The 18,273-nt window shown below is 38.2% G+C and overlaps 1 pseudogene; it reads right to left on the reverse strand.

Moving 5' to 3' along the window:
• Positions 1–7,290: 7,290 nt before the first annotated feature.
• Positions 7,291–8,284, reverse strand: LOC112615315 (annotated as a pseudogene).
• Positions 8,285–18,273: the final 9,989 nt, after the last annotated feature.

The raw sequence follows: 18,273 nt of genomic DNA on the forward strand, positions 1-18,273 counted from the left end.
TAACGAAATTGTCAAGAACATATATTGGGGGAAAGACCGTCTCTTGAACAAATGGTGCTGGGAAAACTAGATATCTCTACGTAGAAGAAAGAAACTAGATCCTTATCTTTTGCCATGTATAAAAATCAAATCAAAATGGATTAAATACTTAAATCTAAGCCCTGCAATTATGAAACTACTAAAAGAAAACATTGAGGAAACCTACCAGGACATAGATCTGGGCAAAGATTTCTTGAGTAATACCTTAGAAGCACAGGCAACCAAAGCAAAAATAGACAAGTGGGATTAAATCAAGCGAAAATGCTTCTTCACAGCCAAGGAAGCAGTCAACAAAGTGAAGAGAAACCCACAGAATGGGAGAAAGTATTTGCAAGTAACATATCTGACAAAGGAGTAATAACTAGACTATATAAGGAGCTTAAACAACTCAATAGGAAAAAATCAAATAACCCAGCTTTGAAATGGGCAAATGACCTGAATAGACAAGTCTCAAAAGAAGCCATACAAATGGCTAAGAAGTATATGGAAAAAATGCTCAATTTCATCAATAATCAGAGAAATCCTAATCAAAACTACAATGAAATATCATCACACCCAGGTAAAATGCCTTTTTTCCAAAAGACAGGCGGTAACAAATGTTGGCAAGGATGTGAAGAAAGTGAAACCCACATACACTGTTGGCAGGGATGTAAATTAGGACAGCCACTATCGAGAACAGTATGGACGTTTCTCAGAAAAACTTAAAATAGAACTACCATATGATCCAGCATTTCCACTGCTAAGTATATATCTAAAAAGAGGTAATCAGGATATTGAAGAGATGTCTACACTCCCATATTCATTGCAGCCCTATTCACAATATGTAAGATTTGGAATCAACATAAGTGTACATATATGAATAAATGGACAAAGAAAGTGTGGTACATGTATACAAAATAGAATATTAGTCAGCTGTGAAAAAGAATAAAATCCTGTCATTTGCAACATGTATGGAACTGGAGGACATTATGTTAAGTGAAATAAGCCAGGCACAGAAAGACTAATTTCACAAGTTCTCACTCACATGTAGCTAAAAATTAAAACAATTGAACTCGTAGACACAGAGAGTAGAATAATGATTATCAGAGGCTGGGAAGGGTAATGGAGGGGAAATGAGGATGGTTAATGGGTGCACAAAAATAGAAAGAATGAATAACATCTAACATTTGATAGCTAAACAGGGTGATAATAGTAAAAAATAATTTACTCTATATTTTAGAATAATTAAAAGAGTGGGATTGGAATGTTCCTAACACAAAGAAATGATCAGGGCTTAGGGTGATGGATATTCCAACTACCCTGGTGTGATTATTATACATTATATGCCTATTTCAGAATGTCACATGTACCCCATGAATGTTTATGCCTATTATACCCAAAACTACTAAAATGTAAACATTTTCATAAAAAAGATATTTCACATAAATGAAAATGAAAAGCAAGCAGTAGTAGCTATACTTTTATCAGAAAAGTAAATATCAAATCAAAGATGAAAAAGAGACAAAGAAGAATCCTAGTCTCTGATAAAACAGACTTTAAACCATCAAAGATCAAAAGAGACAAAGATGGTCATTACATAATGGTAAAGGGATCAATTCAACAGGAAGAGCTAACTATCCTAAATATATATGCACCCAATACAGGAGCACCCAGATTCATAAAGCAAGTCCTTAGAGACTTACAAAGAGACTTAGACTCCCATTCAATAATAATGGGAGACTGTAACGCCCCATTGTCAACATTAGACAGATCAATGAGACAGAAAGTTAACAAGGATATCCAGGAATTGAACTCAGCTCTGTACCAAGTAGACCCAATAGACATCTATAGAACTCTCTACCCCAAATCAACAAAATATACATTCTTCTCAGCATCACATCACACTTATTCCAAAATTGACCACGTAGTTGGAAATAAAGCACTCCTCAGCAAATGTAGAAGAACAGAAATTATAACAAACTGTCTCTCAGACCACAGTGCAATCAAACTAGAAGTCAGGACTAAGAAACTCGATCAAAACCGCTCAACTACATGGAAACTGAACAACCTGCTCCTGAATGACTACTGGGTACATAACGAAATGAAGGCAGAAATAAAGATGTTCTTTGAAACCAATGAGAACAAAGATACAACATACCAGAATCTCTGGGACACATTTAAAGCAGTGTGTAGAGGGAAATTTATAGCACTAAACGCCCACAAGAGAAAGCTGGAAAGATCTAAAATTGACACCCTGGCATCACAATTAAAAGAACTAGAGAAGCAAGATCAAACACATTCGAAAGCTAGCAGAAGGCAAGAAATAACTAAGATCAGAGCAGAACTGAAGGAGATAGAGACACAAAAAACCCTTCAAAAAATCACTGAATCCAGGAGCTGGTTTTTTGAAACGATCAACAAAATTGATAGACCACTAGCAAGACTAATAAAGAAGAAAAGAGAGAAGAATCAAATAGACACAATAAAAAATGATAAAGGGGATATCACCACTGACCCCACAGAAATACAAACTACCATCAGAGAATACTATAAACACCTCTATGCAAGTAAACTAGAAAAACTAGAAGAAATGGATAAATTCCTGGACACATACACTCTCTCAAGACTAAATCAGGAAGAAGTTGAATCCCTGAATAGACCAATAGCAGCCTCTGAAATTGAGGCAATAATTAATAGCCTATCAATCAAAGAAATCCAGGACCAGATGGAGTCACAGCTGAATTCTACCACAGGTACAAGGAGGAGCTGGTACCATACATTCTGAAACTATTCCGATCAATAGAAAAAGAGAGAATCTTCCCTAATTCATTTTATGAGGCCAACATCATCCTGACACCAAAGCCTGGCAGAGACACAACAAAAAAAGGGAATTTTAGACCAATATCCCGATGAACATCGATGCAAAAATCCTGAATAAAACACTGGCAAACCAAATCCAGCAGCACATCAAAAAGCTTATCCACCAGAATCAAGTGGGCTTCCTCCCTGGGATGCAAGGCTGGTTCAACATACACAAATCAATAAACGTAATCCAGCATATAAACAGAACCAAAGACAAGAACCACATGATTATCTCAATAGATGCAGAAAAGGCCTTTGACAAAATTCAACAGCCCTTCATGCTAAAAACTCTCAATAAATTGGGGATTGATGGAACATACCTCAAAATAATAAGAGCTATTTCTGACAAACCCACAGCCAATATCATACTGAATGGGCAAAAACTGGAAGCATTCCCCTTAAAAACTGGCACAAGACAGGGATGCCCTCTCTCATCACTCCTATTCAGCATAGTGTTGGAAGTTCTGGCCAGTGCAATCAGGCAGGAGAAAGAAATAAAGGGTATTCAATTAGGAAAAGAAGAAGTCAAATTGTCCCTGTTTGCAGATGACATGATTGTCTATTTAGAAAACCCTATTGTCGCCGAAGGAAGGGGAACATCACACACCGGGGCCTATCATGGGGAGGGGGGAGGGGGGAGGGATGGCATTGGGAGTTATACCTGATGTAAATGACGAGTTGAGGGGTGCTGACGAGTTGATGGGTGCAGCACACCAACATGGCACAAGTATACATATGTAACAAACCTGCACGTTATCCACATGTACCCTAGAACTTAAAGTATAATAATAATAAATAAATAAATTTTAAAAAAAAGAAAACCCTATTGTCACAGTCCAAAATCTCCTCAAGCTGATAAGCAACTTCAACAAAGTCTCAGGATACAAAATCAACATGTGAAAATCACAAGCATTCTTATACACCAATAACAGACAAACAGAGAGCCAAATAATGAATGAACTCCCATTCACAATTGCTTCAAATAGAAGAAAATACCTAGGAATCCAACTTACAAGGGATGTGAAGGACCTCTTCAAGGAGAACTACAAACCACTGCTCAATGAAATGAAAGAGGACACAAACAAATGGAAGAACATTCCATGCTCATGGATAGGAAGAATCTATATCGTGATAATGGCCATACTGCCCAAGGTAATTCATAGATTCAATGTCATCCCCATTAAGCTACCAATGACTTTCTTCACAGAAATGGAAAAAACTGCTTTAAAGTTCATATGGAACCAAAAAGAGCCCGCATTGCTGAGACAATCCTAAGTCAAAAGAGCAAAGCTGGAGGCATCATGCTACCTGACTTCAAACTATACTACAAGACTACAGTAACCAAAACAGCATGGTACTGGTACCAAAACAGAGATATAGACCAATGGAATAGAGCAGAGCCCTCAGAAATAATACCACACATCTACAACTATCTGATCTTTGACAAACCTGACAAAAACAAGAAATGGGGAAAGGATTCCCTATTTAATAAATGGTGCTGGGAAAACTGGCTAGTCATAAGTAGAAAGCTGAAACTGGATCCTTTCCTTACACCTTACACAAAAATTAATTCAAGATGGATTAGAGACTTAAATGTTAGACCTAAAACCATAAAAATCCTACAAGAAAACCTAGGCAATACCATTTAGGACATAGGCATGGGCAAGGACTTCACGTTTAAAACACCAAAAGCAATGGCAATAAAAGCTAAAATTGACAAATGGGTTCTAATTAAACTAAAGAGCTTCTGTACAGCAAAAGAAACTACCATCAGAGTGAACAGGCAACCTACAGAATGGGAGAAAATTTTTGCAAACTACTCATCTAACAAAGGGCTAATATGCAGAACCTACAAAGAACTCAAACGAATTTACAAGAAAAAAACAAACAACCCTATCAAAAAGTGGGCAAAGGATATGAACAGACATTTCTCAAAAGAAGACATTTATGCAGCCAACAGAGACATAAAAAAATGCTCATCATCACTCACCATCAGAGAAATGCAAATCAAAATTGCAATGAGATACCATCTCACACCAGTTAGAATGGCAATCATTAAAAAGTCAGGAAACAACAGGTGCTGGAGAGGATGTGGAGAAATAGGAACACTTTTACACTGTTGGTGGGACTTTAAACTAGTTTAACCATTGTGGAAGACAGTGTGGCGATTCCTCAAGGGTCTAGAACTAGAAATACCATTTGACCCAGCCATTCCATTACTGGGTATATACCCAAAGGATTATAAATTATGCTGCTATAAAGACACGTGCACATGTATGTTTATTGCGGCACTATTCACAATAGCAAAGACTTGGAACCAACCCAAATGTCCATCAATGACAGACTGGATTAAGAAAATGTGACACATATACACCATGGAATACTATGCAGTCATAAAAAAGGATGAGTTCGTGTCCTTTGTAGGGACATGGATGCAGCTGGAAATCATCATTCTCAGCAAACTATCACAAGAACAGAAAACCAAACACCGCATGTTCTCACTCATAGGTGGGAATTGAACAATGAGATCACTTGGACACAGGAAGGGGAACATCACACACTGGGGCCTGTTGTGGTGTTGGGGGAGGGATAGCATTAGGAGATATACCTACAGTAAATGATGAGTTACTGGGTGCAGCACACCAACATGGCACATGTATACATATGTAACAAACCTGCATATTGTGCACATGTACCCTAGAACGTAAAGTATAAAAAAAAAACTAGAAATCAATAGCAAGAGGAACATTTGAAAATATATAAACACATGGAAATTAAACAACAGGCTCTTGAACAACCAATGGGTGGAGGAAGCAATTAACAATAAGGATTTAAAATCCCTTGAAACAAATGAAATTAGAAACACATACCAAAACCAATGAACAGCAAAAACAGTTTTAAGACGCACATTTATAGCAATAATAACTTACCTCAAAAAACTAAAAACAATTTAGCAATGTATGTCAAGGAACCAGAAAATCAAAACTTAGCAATGTATGTCAAGGAACCAGAAAATCAAAGCAAAAAAACTCAGAATTAGTAAAAGTAAAGAAACAATAAAGATCAGATTAGAAATAAACAAAATTGAGACTATAAAAAATACAAAACATCAACAAAATGAAAACATTTTTAAAAGAGAGAAACAAAATCAACAATACGGTAGCCTGACTAAGAAAAAAAGAGAGAAGACTCAAATAAATAAAACATAACACAGAAATACAAAAGATCATCATAGACTACTATGAACTACTACTACTAGGCTAAGAAATAGGAAAACCTAGAAGAAAATTGATTGATTATTCTTGGGTACATACAATCTACAATGATGTGAATGAAGGAGAAGTAGAAAACCTGAACAGACCAATAAAAAGTTGTGAGATTTAATCAATAATAAGTCTCTCAACAAAGAAAAGTTCAGAAGCAAATGACTTCACCACTGAATTGCACCAAATCTTTAAAGAAGAATTAATACCAATTCTTTCAAACTATTCTAAAAATTGAAATAGAGGACACTTTTTCTAATTCATTCTACAAGGCCAGTGTAACCAAAAACCAGAGAAGGACACAATAAAAACAGAAAACTACAGGCCGATATCCTTGATGAACACAGATTTTTAAATCCTCAACAGAATACTAATAAACTGAATCCAACAATATATCAGAAAGATAATATACTGTAATCCCACCACTTTGAGAGGCCGAGGCGGGTGGATTGCTTGAGCCCAGGAGTTTGAGACTAGCCTGGACAACATGACAAAACCACATCTCTACTAAAAATATAAAAATTAACTGGGCATGGTGGTGCACATCTGTAATCCCAGCTACTCGGGAGGCTGAGGCATGAGAATCATTTGAACATGGGAGGTGGAGGTTGCAGTGAGCTAAGATCGCACCACCGCACTCCAGCTTGGGTGACGGAGTGAGACTTTGTTTGAAAAAAAAAATGCATTCTAGAAAGTGGAGGTAAATGAATGTAAAATTCTCACAGCAATTTAATAGAACTGTCCCAGATGGTTAGCTGAGGCCAATACCTAATGAGGACAAAAGTCTTGTCTGTGAGGAATTTTGGATGATACCTGGAGAAATATGCTATGCATAAACCAAATTTAATTGCTTTCATGAGTGTTGTAAAGTTTCATATAATAAAAGTTTTTTTCTACATGCATTTGAATTTCACAGCAAGAGTGGCAGAGAATACCTAAACACAGAAGAAAGCATTCATTCAAGACATCTAATTCCTTGATATAATGCATACAGTTCAAAATGATTACACTATCATTACATCTAGGGCTTTCTGTAAGTACAAAGTGGTGGCTGTGGAAAGCACTGCCCCCAGTATCAACATCTAGAAAGTATCCACCACCCTCTACGTGTGTTCTCTTTTTGTGTTTTTTTCTTCATTTTTTTTTTTTAACTTTGCTGTTGCTAATTTTTAGCAAAGTGGGTAAAAATAGAATTGTAATCATTGAACATAGCACTCTGACAATCAAGACACTTAACACCTTAAATCTTCTGGGGCAAAGAAAGCACTGTGCAACATTTAGAAATCTGATTAACAAACAAGATCATCACAAATTTTCCTTGCTTAAAGACTTCCACAACTTTCCTAATCAGGTCATCATAGGAGGTCTGACTTGTTTGTTTCAAAGCTAACATAAGAAGATTCTGGTTCTGGAGTGATGTGAATAACAAGTTCCATCTGATTTCATTCCATTCATCAAATATTCAAAAGGATTAAATATTGTGTCATCAGTGACAGAACCTGGAATCAGGTCACAGATTCCACTCTTACGAGTGACATTCTTTGCAGTAACACCATCTTTCATGTAGAACTGGTCCATAACTGCTGGGTCAAGTTCACTTCATCAGAATTTCCATGGTTTGATCTGGCTGACTGATTACCCAACTCTCTGGGAACTCCAGAGTACATAAGTACTACCAGTCAGAATTCATATATCCCATACGATATGCTGCTCCATTTGGGAAAATTGCATTAAGAAACTCTATGTCTTCCTGGAAATTCTGGTTAGGGTACCCTTGGTGAGAAGGCTTAATGAACTTCTTATAAGAATAAAAGAAGCTTTGAATAGAGTCAAACCCACTGTAATACCCAGCAAGCTTTGACAGAGGAACCAGTGCTTTAAGCAAGAGGGTGGTACCACATGTCTTCAAAATGAAACGTCTCTTGGAGACAAATATGCTACTCTCACTGAGTACATAGGCTTCCTGCTTGTCAGTTTTTGCCACACTTGATTGAACATTACACATTCTTCAAAAATATGTCCCACTCAGATCTTGGAGTACTGCTAAGATTCCCACATCCTTCGTTTGTATCAGGCTGCTACCAGGAGAACCAAACCTTCAGCAGCTTCTTGGTCCCTTCAAAAAATTTTGCAGCTTCCATCGCCATGAGACTAGCAAACAACCAATAACCACAGAAAATCAACTAAATTAAAGCTTTTCTCCTGCTGCTGCCACTGCTGCTTGCGCAACTTGTTCTATCTGTGTTACTAAAGTCCGGGTTCCTTTCTTTGCTATAATTTCGTGATTGAAAGTTCAATGTGAGTCCATCGGAAATAAAGGCAGATACAGTTCAGTCTCTTGTATTTCACTGCTTCCCCATTAGAGAGAGTAGAGCAAGTGCCAGCTAATGTTGCCAGTGAAAGTCTAAACCTCTTTTCTTTATAAATTACCCAGTCTCAAGTGTTTCTTTATGACAATGCAAGAACAACCTAACACAGTATTACATAATAATAAAGGGTGCAATACAACAAGAAGATTTAACTATCCTAAATATATATGCACCTAACATTGAGCACCCATATTCATATAACAAGTTCTTCTTGGCCTATGAAAATAATTAGACAACCGCACAATCATAGAAGGTTCAATACCCCACTGACAGTGTTAGACAGATCACCAACACAGAAAACTAACAAAGAAACTGGACTTAAACTCAACCCTTGACTAATTGGAACTAATAGCTATCTACAGAACACTCCACCCAACAACCACAGAATATACATTCTTCTCATCAGCACACAGAACATATTCTAAGATCAACCACATGTTCAGTCATAAAGCAAGTCTCAATAAATAAAAAAATAAAATTGTACAAAGCATACTCTGAGACCACAGTGCAATAAAAATAGAAATCAATATAAAGAAGATCTCTAAAAACTACACAAATGCATGAAAATTAAACAACTTGCTCCTGAATGGCTCCTGAGTGAAGATCAAAATTAAGACAAAAAAATTCTTTGACATTAATGAAAATAGGGACACAACTTACCAAAATCTCTGGGATGCAGCTAAAGCTGTGTTAAGAGAAAATGTTATAGCCCTAAACACCTTCATCAAGAAGTTAAGATGGGCCGGGTGCGGTGGCTCACGCCTGTAATCCCAGCATTTTGGGAGGCCAAGGTGGGCAGATCACTTCAGGTCAGGAGTTCAAGACCAGCATGATCAACACGGTGAAACCCAGTCTCTGCTAAAAATACAAAAATTAGCCAGGCGTGGTAGCGCATGCCTGTAATCCCAACTACTAGGGAGGCCGAGGCAGGAGAATTGCTTGAACCCAGGGGGTGGAGGTTGCAGTGAGCTGTGATAGTGCCACTGCTCTCCAGCCTGGGCAACAGAGCCAGACTCCATCTCAAAAAAGAAGAAGAGGAAGAAGAAGAAGAAGAAGAAGAAGAAGAAGAAGAAGAAGAAGAAGAAGAAGAAGAAGAAGAAGAAGAAGAAGAAAAGAAGAAGAAGAAGAAGAAGAAGAAGAAGAAGAAGAAGAAGAAGAAGAAGAAGAAGAAGAAGAAGAAGAAGAAGAAGAAGAAGAAGAAGAAGTAGTTGTTGTTAGAATGATCTTGCGTTAGGCTGTTCTTGCATTGCTATAAAGGAATACCTGAGACTGGGTAATTTATAAGAAAACAGGTCTAATTAGCTCACAGTTTTGCAGGCTGTATCAGAAGTATAGAACTGGCATCTGCTTCTGGGGAGGCCTCAGGAAACTTCCAATCATGGTGGAAGGGAAAGGGGGAGCAGGCAAGTCACATGGTGGGAGTAGAATCAAAAGATGGAGTGAGTGAGAAGGTGCTACATCTCACAAGATTCACTATTGTGAGGACAGCACCAAGCCATGAGAGATCCATCCCTATTACCCAAACACCTCCTACCAGGCCCCACCTCCAACATTGGAAATTACAATTCAACATGAGATTTGGTGAGGATACATGTTCAAACTATGTCAGATCCCAAATTAACAATCTAACTTTATACCTAAAGAAACTAAGACAAAGAAGAACAAATAAACCCCAAAGCTAGCAGAAGAAAATAAATAACTAAAATTAGAGAACTTAATGAAACTGAGATGCAAAAATCCATACCGAAAAAATCAATAAAACAAATAATTGGCTCTTTGAAAAAATAATAAGATTGATAGACTGCTAGCTAGATTAATAAGGAAAAAAGAAAATTCAAATAAATACAATCAGAAATGACAAAGCTGACATTACAACTGATCTCACAGAAATACACAAGATCCTCAGAGAATACTATGAACAACTCTATGTAGGCAAATTAGAAAATCTAGAGGAAATGGATAAATTCCTGGAAACACACAGTCTTCCAAGATTGAATCAGGAAGTTATTAAAAGCCTGAATAGATGAATATCAAACTCAGAAATTGAATCAACAATTAAAAAACCCTATCAACAAATAAAAGCCCTGGACCAAATGGATTCACAGCCAAATTCTACCAGATGTGTAAAGAACTGGTATCAATACTACTGAAACTGTTCCAAAAAATAGAGGAAGAGAGATATCTCCCTAACTCACTCTATGAGGTCAGCATCAGCCTAATACCAAAATCTGGCAGACATGTTGAAGAAAGAAAACTTCAGGCCAACATCCCTGATGAACACAGATGCAAAACTCTTCCACAAACAGTGGCAAACCAAATCCAGCAGCACATCAAAAAGTTAATTCATCATGATTGATTAGACTTTGTTCCTGGGATGCAAGGTTGGTTCAACATATGCAAATCAATAAATGTGATTCACCATGTAAATAGAATTAAAAGCCAAAACCATATGATCATCTCAATAGACACAGAAAAGATTTTCAATAAAATCCAACATGCCTTCATGATTAAAAAAAAAACCCTCAACAGACTAGGCATTGAAAAAACATACCTCAAAATAATAAGAGCCATATATGACAAACCCACAGCCAATATCATACTAAACAGTCAAAAGCTGGACCTATTCCCCTTGAGAAGTGGAACAAGACAAGGATGTCCACTCTCACCACTTCTATTCAACATAGTACTGAAAGTCTTAGCGAGACCAATTAGGCAAGAGAAAGAAATAAAAGGCATCCAAATAAGAAAAGAAGTCAAATTATCTCTCTTCATTGACAATATGATTCTATACTTAGAAAACCCTAAAGACTCTGCCAAAAGGCTACTAGAACTGATACATGATTTTAGCAAGGTTTCAGGATACAAAATAAATGTGCAAACTCAGTAGCATTTCTATAAACCAATAACACCCAGGCTGACAGTAAAACCAAAAGCACAATCCCATTTACAACACCCACAAATAAAATGAAATACCAAGGAATACAGCTAACCAAGGAGATGAAAGATCTTTACAAGGAGAACTACAAACCACTGCTGAAATAAATCAGAAATGGCACAAATAAGTGTAAAAACATTCCATGCTCATGGATTGGAAGAATCAATATTGTTAAAATGACCATACTGCCCAAAGCAATTTACAGATTCAACACTATTCCTATCAAACTATTGACATCATTATTCACAGAATTAAGGGAAAGAACTATTCTAAAATTCATATGGAACTAAAAAAGAGCATGAATAGCCAAAGCCAAAGTAATCTGAAGCAAAAAGAACATCACACTACCCAACTTTGTGCTACAGGGCTACAGTAACCAAAACACCATGATACTGGCACAAAAACAGACACATAAAACAATGGAACAGAATAGAAAACTTATAAATAAAGCCACACACCTACAACCACCAGATCTTCAAAAAGGCCAACAAAAATAAGCAATGGAGAAAGGGCTCCCTATTAAACAAATGGCACTGGGATTACAGAATATCCGTCTGCAGAAGAATGAAAATTATACCCTTAACTTTCATCATATCCAAAAATTAACTTGAGGAATTAAAGATTTAAATGTAAGACCTCAAAGTATAAAAATCCTAGAAAACCTAGGAAATACCCTTCTCAGCCTTGGCAAAGAATTTATGGCTGATATGGTTCAGCCATGTCCCCACCCAAATCTCACCTTGAATTGAAATAATCTCCACATGTGAAAGACAGGGCCAGGTGGAGATAATTGAATCATAGTCCCCCATACTGTTCTTGTGGTAGTGAATAAGTCTCATGAAATCTGATGGTTTTATAAATGGGAGTTCCCCTGCACAAGCTATCTTGCCTGCCACCATGTAAGATGTGACTTTGCTCTTCATTCACCTTCTGCCATGATTGTGAGGCCTCCCCAGTCATGTGGAACTGTGAGTAAATTAAACATCTTTCCTTCATAAATTACCTAGTCTCAGAATGTCTTTATTAGCATGAGAATAGACTGATACAGTAAATTGGTACTGGTAGAGTGGAATGCAGCTGTAAAGATACACGAAAATGTAAGTGACTTTGGAACCAGGTAACAGGCAGAGGTTGGAACAGTTTTGAGGATTCAGAATAAGACAGAAAAATGTGGGAAAGTTTATAACTTCCTAGAGACTGGGAGGGCTCAGAAGAAGATAGAAAGATGAAGGAAAGCTTGCAACTTCCTAGAGACTTGTTGAATGATTTTGACCAAAATGCTGATAGTGATATGGACAATAATGCCCAGGCTGAGGTGGTCTCAGATGGAGATGAGGAATTCGTTGGAAACTGGAGAAAAGGTGATTCTTGCTATGTTTTAGCAAAGAGCTTGGCAGTACTTTGTCCCTGCCCTAGAGATCTGTGGAACTTTCAACCTGAAAGAGATGATTTAGGGTACCTGGTGGAATAAATTTCTAAGGAGCAAAGCATTCAAGAGGTGACTTGGGTGCTGTTAAAAGCATTCAGTTTTATGCATTCACAAAGATATGGTTTGGAATAGGAACGTGTGTTTAAAGCGGAAGCAGAGCATAAAAGTTTGGAAAATTTGCAGCTAGAAGATCCCAATAGAAAAGAAAAACACATTTTCTGAAGAGAAATTCAAGCCAGCTGCAGAAATTTGCATAAGTAACAAGGAGTCAAATGTTAATCACCAATAGAATGTGGAAAATGTCTCCAGGGCATATCAGAGGTCTTCACAGCAGTCCCTCCCATCACAGGCCTGGAGGCCTAGGAGCAAAAATGGTTTAATGGGCAGGGCCCAGGGCCTTGCTGCTTCGTGCAGTCTCAGGACTTGGTGCCCTGCATCCCAGCCATGGCTAAAAGGGGCCAATGTAGAGCTTCGGCCATTGCTTCAGAGGATGCAAGCCCCAAGTCTTGGTGGCTTCCATGTGGTGTTGGGCCTGTGGGTGAACAAAAGTCAAGAATAGAGGTTTGGAAACCCCCACTTAGATTTTAGAGGACGTATGGAAATATCTGGATGTCCAAGCAGAAGTCTGCTGCAGGGACAGAGCCCTCATGGAGAACCTCTGTTAAGGCAGTGTGGGAGGGAAATGTATGGGTGGAGCCCCCACACAGCGTTTCCACTGGGGCACTGCCTAGTAGAGCTGTGAGAAGAGGGCCACCATCCTCCAGACCCCAGAATGGTAGATTCACTGACAGCTTGCACCAGGTGCCTGGAAAAACTGCAGACACTCAATGCCAGCCTGTGTAAGCAGCCGGGAGGGAGGCTCTACCCTGCAAAGCCACAGGGGCGTAACTGCCCAAGGCCATGGGAGCCCATCTCTTGCATTGGCATGACCTGGATGTGAGACGTGAAGTCAAGAGTGATCATTTCAGGGCTCTGAGATTTGACTTCCCCATTGGATTTTGGACTTGCCTGGGGCCTGTAGCCTCTTCGTTTTGGCCAATTTCTCCCATTTGGAATGCATATTTACACAACGCCCATACCTCCATTATATCCAGGATGTAACTAACTTGCTTTTGATTTTACAGGCTCATAGGCAGAAGGGACCTGCCTTGTCTCAAATGAGACTTTGGACTGTGGACTTTTGAGTTGATGCTGAAATGAGTTAAGACTTTGGGGGCTGTTGCGAAAGCATGATTTGTTTTGAATTGTGAAGATATGAGATTTTGGAGGGGCCAGAGGTGGAATGATATGGTTTGGCTATGTCCCCACCCAAATCTCACCTTGATTTGTAATAATCCCCCTGTGTCAAGGGTGGGGCCAGGTGGAGATAATTGAATCATGGGGCCAGTTTCCCTGTGGGGAAAAGAAAGAGAGATCAGACTGTTACTGTGTCTATATAGAAAGAAGTAGACATAAGAGATTCCATTTTGTTCTGTATTTGAGATGCTGTTAGTCTGTGACCCTACTCCCAACCTTGTCTGGTCCCCTGGGCCCACTTTTTCTTTCTCTATATTTTGTCTCTGTGTCTCATTTCTCAAGTCTCTCATTCCACCTAACAAGAAACGCCCACAGGTGTGGAGGGGCAGGCCACACCTTCATTTCCCCAATACCGTTCTCATGGTAGTGAATAAGTCTCAGGAGATCTGATGGTTTTATAATTGGGAGTTCCCTTGCACAAGCTCTCTTGCCTGCTACCATGTAAGATGTGACTTTTCTCCTCATTCACCTTCCACCATGATTGTGAGGCCTTCCCAGCCATGTGGGATTATGAGTCAATTAAACCTCTTTCATTTATAAATTACCCAGTCTCAGGTATGTCTTTATTAGCAGCATGAGAACAGACTAACACAATGGCTAAGTGCCCAAAAACAATTGCTACAAAAACAAAAAATTGAAAAATGGGACCTAATTAATAAAGAGCTTCTGCACAGCAAAAGAAAGCATCAACAGAGTAAACAGACAACCTACAGAATGGGAGAAAATATTCACAGACTATATATCCAACAAAGGTCTAATATCCAGAATATACAAGGAATTGAAACAAATCAACAAGCAAAAAGCAATCCCATTTTTTAAAATGGACATTTCTGTAATTATCAGTGATGTTGAGCTTTTCTCATATGTTTGTTAGCTGCATGAATGTCTTCTTTTGGGAAGTGTCTGTTCATGTCCTTTGCCCACTTTTTCATGGTGTTGTTTGTTTTTCTTGTAAATTTGTTTAAGTGCCTTGTAGACTCTAGATATTAGACCTTTGTCAGATAAATGGATTGCAAAAATTTTGTCCCATTCTGTAGGTTTTCTGTTCACTTTGATTATAGTTTCTTCTGCTGTGCAGATGCTCTTTAGTTTAATTAGATTTCATTTGTCAATTTTTGCTTTTGCTGCAATTGCTTTTGGTGTTTTCATCATGAAATCTTTGCTCGTGTCTATGTCCTGAATGGTACAGCCTAGATTTTCTTCTAGGGTTTTTACAGTATCAGGCTTTACATTTAAGTCTTTAATCCATCTTGAGTTAATTTTTGTATAAGGTGTAATCAAAACTACAATGAGATACCATCTCACGCCAATCAGAATGGCAATTATTACAAAGTCAAGAAACAACAGATGTTGGCAAGGTTGTGGAGGAAAAGGAACAGTTTTACACTGTTGGTGGGAATGTAAATTAGTTTAACCATTGTGGAAGATAATGTAGTGATTCCTCAAAGAGATAAAGACAGAAAGACCATTTACCGAGCAATTCCATTACTGGGTATATACCCAAAGGAATATAAATCATTTTATTATAAAGATACCTGTATGCGTATGTTCATTGCGACACTATTCACAATAGCAAAGACATGGAATCAACCTAAATGCCTATCAATGATAGACTGGATAAAGAAAATGTGGTACATATATACCATGGAATACTATGCAGCCATAAAAAGTAAAAAAGAGCATGTCCTCTGCAGGGACATGGATGGACTGGAAGCCATTATCCTCAGCAAACTAATGCAGGAACAGAAAACAAAATACCAAAAGTTATTGTTTATAAGTGTGAGCTAAATGGTGAGAACACAGGGACACATAAAGGGGAGCAACACACATTGGGGCCTGTTGGAGGGTGGAGGGTTGGAGCACATCAGGAATAATAGCTAATGGACGCTGCACTTAATACCTAGGTGATGGGTTGATCTGTGCAGCAAACCACCATGGCACACATTTACCTATGTAAAAAACCTGCACATCCTGCACCTGTACCCTGGCATTTAAAATAAAAGTTGATGAAAAAAATGGGCAAAGGACATGAACAGACAATTCTCAAAAGAACACATACATGCAGCCAATAAGCATAGGAAAAAAGCTCAATATTACTCATTATTAGAGAAATGCAAAGCAAAACCACAATGATGTAGCATTTCACACCAGTCAGAATGACTATTATTAAAAAGTTGAAAAGCAACAGATGCTAGTGAAGCTGTAGAGAAAAAGGAACACTAATATACTGTTGCTGGAAATGAAAATTAATTCAGCCACTGTAGAGAGCAATTTGGAGATTTCTCAAAGAACTAAGAATTAAACTATCATTTGACCCAGCAATCCCGATACTGCGTGTATACCCAAAGGGAAATAAGTCATTCTACCAAAAAGACACATGCACCCATATGTTCATTGCAATGTTATATTCAAAATCAAGGCGGGCGGATTGCCTGAGGTCAGGAGTTTGAGACCAGCCTGACCAACATGGCGAAATCCCGTCTCTACTAAAAATACAAAAATTAGCCAGAGATGGTGGTGGGCGCCTGTAATTCCAGCTACTGGGGAGACTGAGGCAGGAGAATCACTTGAACCCAGGAGGTGGAGGTTGCAGTGAGCTGAGATAATGCCACTGCACTCCAGCCTGGGCGACAGAGAGAGACTCCGTCTCAAAAAAAGAAAAAAAAATAGAAAAGACATGGAATCACCTATATGCCCACAAATGGTAGATTTGATAAAGAAAATGTGGTACATATACAGCATGGAATACTATGCAGCCATAAAAAGAATGAAATCATGTCCTTTGCAGCAACATGGATGGAACTGGAGGCCATAATCCCAAGAGAATTAACACAGAAACAGAAAACCAAATACCATGTTCTCGCAAGTGAGAGCTAAAGATTGAGCACACATAGATATAAAGATGGGAACAATAGACGCTGTGGACTACTAGAGGTGGGAGGAGGTGAGGGAGAGTGGATTTGAAAAACTTCCTATTGGGTACTAGACTCACTATAATATACCCATGTAACAAACCTGCACATGTACCCTCTATATCTAAAATAAAAGTTGAAGTTTTTTTTTTTTTTAATGAGACAGAGATATTGGATCCTGAAAAGAAAAGAAATCAAGACCGGGCACCATGGCTCATGCCTGTAATCCTAGCACTTTGGGAGGCCAAGGAGGTCGTATCACGAAGTCAGGAGTTCAAGACCAGCCTGGCCAACATCGTGAAACTAAAATACAAAAATTAGCCAGGTGTGGTGGCATGCGCCTGTAATCCCATCTACTCGGGAGGCTGAGACAGGAGAATTGCTTGAACCCAGGAGGTGGAAGTTATAGTGAGCCAAAATTGCACTACTGCGCTCTAGCCTGGGCAATACAGCAAGACTCTGTCAAAAAAAAAAAAAAAAAAAAAAGAAAGAAAGAAAGAAAGAAAGAAAGAAAGAAAGAAAGAAAAAGAAATCAAAAGGCAATCCCATTTACAATAGATGCCAAAAAAAAAAAAAAAAAAAAACAACCAACCAAACAAAAAAAAAACCCCTAGAAATAAATTTAACCAGGGTGGTGAGAAACCTCTACAAGGAAAACTACAAAACACTGTTGAAAGGAGATGAAGCGAACACAAACAAATGGAAAGACATCCCATGCTCATGGATTGAAATAGTTAATATTGTTAAAATGACCATAATACCCAAAGCAATCTACAGATTCAAGTCAACCCCTATCAAAATGCCAATGACATTCTTCACAGAATAGGAAAAAATATTTTAAATTTGTATGGGGCCACAAAAGAACCCCAAATAGCCAAAGCAATCCTGAACATAAAGAACAAAGCTGAAGGCACTACACTACCAGACTTCCAAATATACTACAAAGCTATAGTAACCCAAAACAGCATGGTACTGGCATAAAACCACACAAATAGGCCAATGAAACAGAATAAGAAACCATAAATTTCTTCACATATCTACAGCCAAATGATTTTTGACAAAGTCATCAAGAACACTCAGTGGTGAAAGGACAGTCTCTTTAGTAAATGACGCTGGGAAAACTAAATATCAATGTGCAGAAGAATGAAATTAGACTTCCACCTCTTACCCTATACAAAAATCAACTCAA

Source organism: Theropithecus gelada, chromosome X (genome assembly GCF_003255815.1).
Source record: "Theropithecus gelada isolate Dixy chromosome X, Tgel_1.0, whole genome shotgun sequence".
In the NCBI taxonomy this organism is placed as follows: Eukaryota; Metazoa; Chordata; class Mammalia; order Primates; family Cercopithecidae; genus Theropithecus; species Theropithecus gelada.